Genomic DNA, 7,321 nt, shown 5'->3' on the forward strand with positions numbered 1-7,321 from the left:
TCCTCCTCTCCAGGGCCTGTCTGGAGGGCTGAGGCCCAGAGAAAGACAGCCTTGTTGGGCTGAAATGAGCCCAGCCCCTGGGAACACAGGGAGAGCGGGCAAGCAGTACACACACAGGGCCGGCCTGCTTACAGGAAAAGGTCAAGAAATAGAGCAAAAATAAAAACAGATACAGGGATTAGATACCGAGTGAGATAGAAGGAGAAAAAAGACAGGTTGTGGTTTGTGTATGTGTGTGTGTGTGTGTTTAAGAGAGAAAAGTTTGTTAGAAGTCCTGCGTATCACCAGCAGTGCGTCTCCAGCAAAACAAACAGTGGATCACATGCTGTTTGCTCTTGTGTGTTTACTCTACCAGGTTCAGGGTGTCTCACTCGACTTGAAATAGACAAGACACCAAAAAGCGGTCCTCTGCCCTGTTAATCTCACAAGTGCAGATTTGACAAGACTGACTGTTTATTTGTTTGGATATGTGTGAGAGGTTTGGAGGCGCTTGATAAACAAATGCCGCACAACCAAGTCTACGTCCAGCATCTCGGACAAGGGCCCTCCAAAATAGAGATTTGAGATTTGGCCTCTAAATCTCCCTTTATACTCTAAAATAGTAAGTGGGGACTAAATAAAATTGCTTGCACACACAAGGTCTTGTTGACAGCCCCGAAATCCGTGAGCTCTTTTTTGTGGGCGCCGCGTGTTAAACTCTCGGTTTGAAAGACCCGGCTCCGTGGCATTTCCGCCCGCAGCGGCCATCTCTGGAGGAGTTAAGCATATATACACGGGGCTCGATATGTTTTACATCCCGACCTCGCGGGAGCGGGAGGTTATTTGGAAACGGCAGTGACAGCAGTGCGATGATGTGTGCGTGGCGCATGTTGAAATGGATTGGAAATGATCTGCAATGCAAACGGGACCAGCGGGCTCTTGCAGTCTTTTTTTCCCCTGGAGCTGCCCTGTGTTTGGACTCCCAGTCCCCCCTGCAGCCACTGGGGTTGGAGGGGGGGAGGCACTCACATATAGTCAACGCTTAGAGCATGATGCCAACGCACAGACACAAACTAAACAAAACACTGACTATCAACTATTGTTAATTTAGTAAAGCCATTGAAACAGTGACATATTTAATATATATTCTAGGTCTCATTTTATATATGTTTCAGTGAGTTTTAAACTTTTAACTTACTTCTATATGCCTTTCTTTGGATTGTATGGAGTTTTATGAAATGAATGACCATAATAATGTGAGTTGAGTTATGCGTTAAATTACTTCAAACTACTCTCTTTCAAGGCTTTAACCTCTGCCCCAAAACACCCTCACAAAACTTCCTCAGATGTGGTACTGTATGAGCCTTTTAGATTGCAAATTCTACTCAGGACCCTGCTGGGTTTTGTCCCCCACTTGGGCATTGTGTGTGTATGCATGTGTGAGAGTGTGTGGGAAGTCTTTATGAGAGTGAGACTGTATGTATGTATGTGTGTGTGTGTGTGTGTGTGTGTGTCTGTGAGAGTATGTGTGTGTGAGTGAGTGAGTGAGAGAGAGAGAGAGGAACGGAGGGAGACTCGTAGTGTGTGTGTGTGTGTGTGTGTGTGAGAGAGAGTGTGAGTGTGTGTGTGTGTGTGTAAAGAGGGGAGGCCCATGGGCTGGTGTTCCTGTGTGAACAGGCAGACGAGGGAGCTGAACTTCTGACCTCTCCCTGGGGCGTGCTGGGGCCTGGGGCCGGGAGGCTGCAGCATGGCAGGCCTGATCCAACCCAGACGCCCGGCACCACCACCACCACCACCTCCTCCCTCTCCTCTCTCTCCCTGAGCCACGTCCTGAGCCAGCACCATAATCTGCTGGTGATGCCAACAGCCTCACAGACTGCCACAGCACTGCATACCTCTGACTCAAATATTATGCTACAGGAACTGACTAAATCCATGAGATAAGGGAATGAGTTGGGTTGAGAGCATTTTATCTAAGCTAATGTACTTGTGGTTTATGTGCAATGTATACCATCTTTCCTAAAATTGGGCTCTAAGTAAGTGTGAATTTAATGTAAATCATATAGCTGGACATTAAAATGGGAGTTGTGTACATTATAAAATATTACAATTCGATGAACTGGAACGGATAAAGAAGTACACTATCAACAATGAATTGCATACAATTTAATTTATTTAATGGTGATACAATCACAGAAATACTTAAAATTTAGTAATGTAAAAATGTAATGTCTACAATTCTGTGTTAATTGAATGCAGTGTTAATCGGATTAACAAAACAAGTGGAAAAAGCCCATTGGGTTTCTACACTGTAAAATAAATATCTGTGTAGTTTAGGTATTGCATGAAAAACAGAGCCTAAAGTTGACAACTTAGTTCAATGAATGAAGAAATAACAATATAATATGAAAATAATCTTGATTGGAAGAACCTAGAAATTACGTTTAGAGTGCTGATCAGACTAACTTGGCCAAATGAGCCCCTGGTTGGGGTGTTTGTTGCAATATTCATATTACAATATGATTCTCCACTCACAACCTCATTCCATTCAAACAAAAACACACTATCATAAACACAACATATAAAGAGGAAGCTACAAAGGTGATGCATGATGAAATAAAGAGGGAGTGTATGTGTGTGTGTGTGAAAGAGAGAGAGAGAGAGAGATTTGGGAAAGGAGGGGAGGGTTCAGAGGCACACATGGTTGCCAGAGTGTCAGCACCCCCTGCTGGTTTTTCATTCGGCAGGGCGGAGGTGTCTGCCCCCTCGTCCCTCTGTCACACACACACATACACACACACACACACATGCACACACAGATGAAAACACACACAAACACACACACACATGCATGCAAACACACACAAAAATGCACACAGATGGAAACACACACACACACACACACACACTCAGACACAATAACACACAAGCTGAACTGATACAGACACCTTATGTGCTTACGCAAGCGCAATCCCAGCTCTAGCCCAGTATCCAGGCCCCAGATTACAGTTAAGGCCGGGGCCACCACTCACCAATCCCCCAGCCAATCTGTCACTGATTACCTCACCTCCGCACAGACTGGAGATCACACCAGTATCGAACTGGGAGAGTGCTGATGGTGATAGCCTTCCAGCAAGTGTGTGTGTGTGTGTGTGTGTGTGTGTGTGTGTCTGTGTGGATGGGGTGATAGCGGCGTCGCCGCAGCTCTAGGGAGCAAGGAGAGGTGGGGTGTCAGGGAGGATGCGGGGGAGCCCTTACCCTCCACCCTGCAGTCAATACACCCCCCACCGCCACCACCTCCAACCGCCCCAGATGGAGCGGCGTGCTGCTGCCCTGTTGTTTCATTATCACTGAAGTTCACGTTCGGCAGAGGCACCATCATTATCCATCAGCCTTAATGAGACAATCCCGCCGCCGTAAAGGTCAGGCAATTATTGTGTGTGAGATTTTCCACAAGAGGCAGCCTTGATGGTGAGATGAAGAAAACACAGACACACACACACACACACACACACACACACACACAGACACACACACACAGACACACACACACACACACACACCGATCTGGCACAGCCATGACGCTCCAAAAGCAATCAGAGAAGCACCATAAGGCCATATCATGGAGCTTTAGTAGGGAATATTGCTGGTTTTCTTGGCTCTCAAATTCAATTAGGGATAATGACAGGGGCATTAACATTAAAAGAAGAAACATTAAAGCATTAGGGGCAAGGCTGAAAAGGTTGCCATTTCAAACAAGTCGGCTCTCAAATTTATTCTGGCTGCCAGTGACGACTGTTGAAACATTTTAATGTGTCATTTTATCACACCTCCCGCACGTATCCAGTCGCATTTGTTCTCATCAAAGGTCTCGCATTCTCCTTATTGCGCAGGATGATTTTATATGGGGAAGAAATGATACCTAACCCCCCACCACCACCCCACCCCTAAGTTAAACAGCAGACGTCTTTAAAAAAGGGGGGGGGGGGGCGTGCGGTCATCTTCACATGCCTGTATATTAGATGATATGACATCACTACGGTTATTTGGTGGCGTTTTATTGGCCGTCAAAGAGGGGTGAGGGGGTTCACCCGAGGAGCAGGTGTCTGCGGAGGCATCCGCATGGTGCGCAGGTTTGTGGCATAGATGGCGGCCGCTGCTAGCGCAGGATGAAACTGGATCAGGTCATTAAACCTTTCACCTCTGACCCCCGACATATGACATCACCTGCAACTCATCAGGCCCTGCTCCCCCGCGTTGCACGGAATTCTAAATTTCCACTTCTAACACCACCGCGGCGCCCCTCCCCACGCACACCCCACTCTCGTAAACAGACCCTGGGCATCAGCAGGGCTACTGAACCTCTGACGTCTTCATGTGATCCAAATTCAGATCGCGCTACAGACCTCCCTTAAATCACCCAACAGAAAGCAATCACATCAGCCGCATTGCATATCAGGTCATGGCCACCCGTTCATGTGACCGCTGAGGTCATTTAGGCTTTTTTTACTTTTAATGAAGTAGCTACACTAAAGCATCTCCACACTCTTGCGCACACATGCCATCAACAAGGCGTTTATTTAAAAGTAGACACCGTTTAATAAAGGGCAGCTTTTATTCTCCCAATAAAGCTGGCGACTCGTTTGATGCCTTCGTCCTGAGGAGGTCATGGGAGAAGCATGAGAGGGGCCATCCCATCCAAACTCGGATTCATAAAACAAACTCAGTTATGTGGCGGATGCTTGACCTGACACTCAAGGAAATAGTTGGCAATAAAAGATTTAAGGTCTTTGTGATGTTGTGACGTAAATCCAAGAGAAAGACAAGCTTTGGCATCAGGGGGCAGTTAAGATTCACATATCCAACAAAGAAAGGGAAGGAGAACACCCCCCCCCCCCAACCCCCAACACACACACACACACACACACACACACACACACTCACTGAGCCACATTTAGTTAGCCGGTTGCAAGACCAGGACAGGTTTATGCCACGCATGCAGACAGAGCCGATGGTTACAGTATTTTAACGGCAGGATTAATGGGGTGGCAAGGGGGGCAATAAATTCATAATATAACCACTGAACACACTTGCCAGCACAATTAAGATAATACAACTGGAAAAAGAGGGCCAATGAATCGGCCGGATAGAGAGCAATGCCGCTATTATGATGACACACGCGCCCTTCAGGCTGATGGGTGGAACCGCCACCGTTCCGTCGTCAGTGGTGACAGTGATAAAGCCGAGGGATGACACCATAATGGACAGGACAGGCAGCTGCTGTCACTATCTAACATCCAGTAACCTAGTAGCTAATTTATCAGCCACGTACAGTATAATATCATCATGAGCTGTTTGCTGAATTTTTATTTTTATACAAATTTGCTACTCAAAAGCAATACCATTATGTTACATAGATTAGGCAAACATTTAAAGGAAACGGTGGCACCATGGTCTGAAGGGGCTTAGATCACTCTATTTGCCCAATACATTCCTCTGCCTCTTCACATTGCGAAACAGACTCACAGTTTAATGACACATTCTATATTTACCTCTGCAAACAAACCCCCAGTTTCCCCCTTCATTTTGCCCACCGTCTCTGCACACACACACACACACACACACACACACACACACACACACACACACACACACACACACACACACACAGAGAGAGAGAGAGAGAAACACTCACAACAACAAAACACATCTCTCAGCAACAACTCTGTGTGTCTTTAATGCAGTCTTGGGCTTTGCACTAAATACCTCAGCTGGATCCTTCAATCAATGCTGCTGCTGCTGCTGCCGATAATTAATCCTGTGTCCCTGCTGAAATAATGGAAGTGGGTTTTATTGCATCATTATACAATTTATTTATATTAGACCAAAAAATAAGAGTTGTGGGCCGTCTGTAAATCATGTTAAGTGCTGCAGCGAGCAGGGAGATTGGGGGAGGGGGGTAGGTAGTTTTAGCATGTGCATCTGCAATGTGCATATTTCTTCATTCTCGCCATTTGCGTAACACAGACAGCAACCGAGAAACCAAAAAAAGGGAAGGAGTAGCATAATAGGAAAGTGAAAAATGACACAGAGAGGGCCGTAATTAAGATTAAAGAACTCGTACAGATAGTTAATGAAGATACATACCCATATTTCTCAAACACAATGCTAATTACAGGCCTGCGATTCCATTAATCGTTCATATGAATTATTAAGCTCCATTAGTTAATAAAAGCTGTGTGGGGAGAAAAAATAATACCGCATTGAACTGTGGGGGCATTCTTGAACAGGTACAAAAAAGACCCAATGGTCTGCTCTTTCATGGCCCGTAGTCTGGTCTGCTCTGAGCTCCGGTCTATGAGCTAAAAGAATATTCTGGTTGGAATGGCTGGCCTACAGCCTTTGGATTAAACTACCAGAAGCAGGGTGTCTTAAGGTCAGTCGAAATCACACACTATAAAGTCAAAGGGCAGGAGCCTCCAAGTGAAAAAGTGCCCGTACAGTGGAGAGATAAATATAAAGGCGAGAGCAGGAGGGTGGTGAGGGGCGATGGCTGATGGTCATGGGGTACTTTATGGGCCTGCTTTGTTTTCTCCTCTAATTGAGTATTGATTCAATTACTGTATACATGCTCTTGCTGGAATCCCTGGGTTGGGCCACCAGACCTATGGCCACCCAAGACGGAGACTTTAAAACAACAAGTACATTCACAACAACCACTGAGCGTCTTCAGAGACAGACTGAAAACACACACACACAAAGTGATAGGAATGCCTACAGCTACGCCACGCCACATTCAGCTGACGTACCCAGTGACCTGTCAGTCAGTGACACACTCATTCCATATTTTTTTTATTGGTAATGTGATTATGCTAGTTAAAAACAATTTCATTTAATTAGCATTCAGTGGTAAAAACATTTGATTGCTATCAGCAAAACATGCATGCTGTGCAATGTTTCATAAAAGAATGAGGGGTGAAAATTAAAGCAGTGTACGTTTTCAAAATCTTGTACGCATTGTTCTAACAGTTACCTGTGTGTCTGTCTCTCCGGCTGTGTTGTTCTGACTGTGAGAGATCAGAGAGACAGAAGGGAGAGTGGAAGAGACAAAGCCGCTCCAAGCCCTCTGAATGGATGTGCTCACATGCAAAACAGCGAGAGCCAGCCGAAACGTTTTAAAAGCTGTTGAGCACTTCCTCCGAGTGCCCCCCCCCACCACACACACACACACACACACAAACTAAAATGGAGAAACCCAGGAGGAATTTCACCCCAGATTAAAGAATCAATCATTAATGCATGGCCAGTAATGATCCTTGGAGTTGGCATTATTGGTAAATTA

The sequence above is a fragment of the Alosa pseudoharengus genome, unplaced genomic scaffold (assembly GCF_046254945.1).
Source record: "Alosa pseudoharengus isolate Yale_2024_CS ecotype anadromous, Long Island Sound unplaced genomic scaffold, YU_APseudo_1.1 YU_APseudo_1.1_scf_15, whole genome shotgun sequence".
NCBI lineage: Eukaryota > Metazoa > Chordata > Actinopteri > Clupeiformes > Clupeidae > Alosa > Alosa pseudoharengus.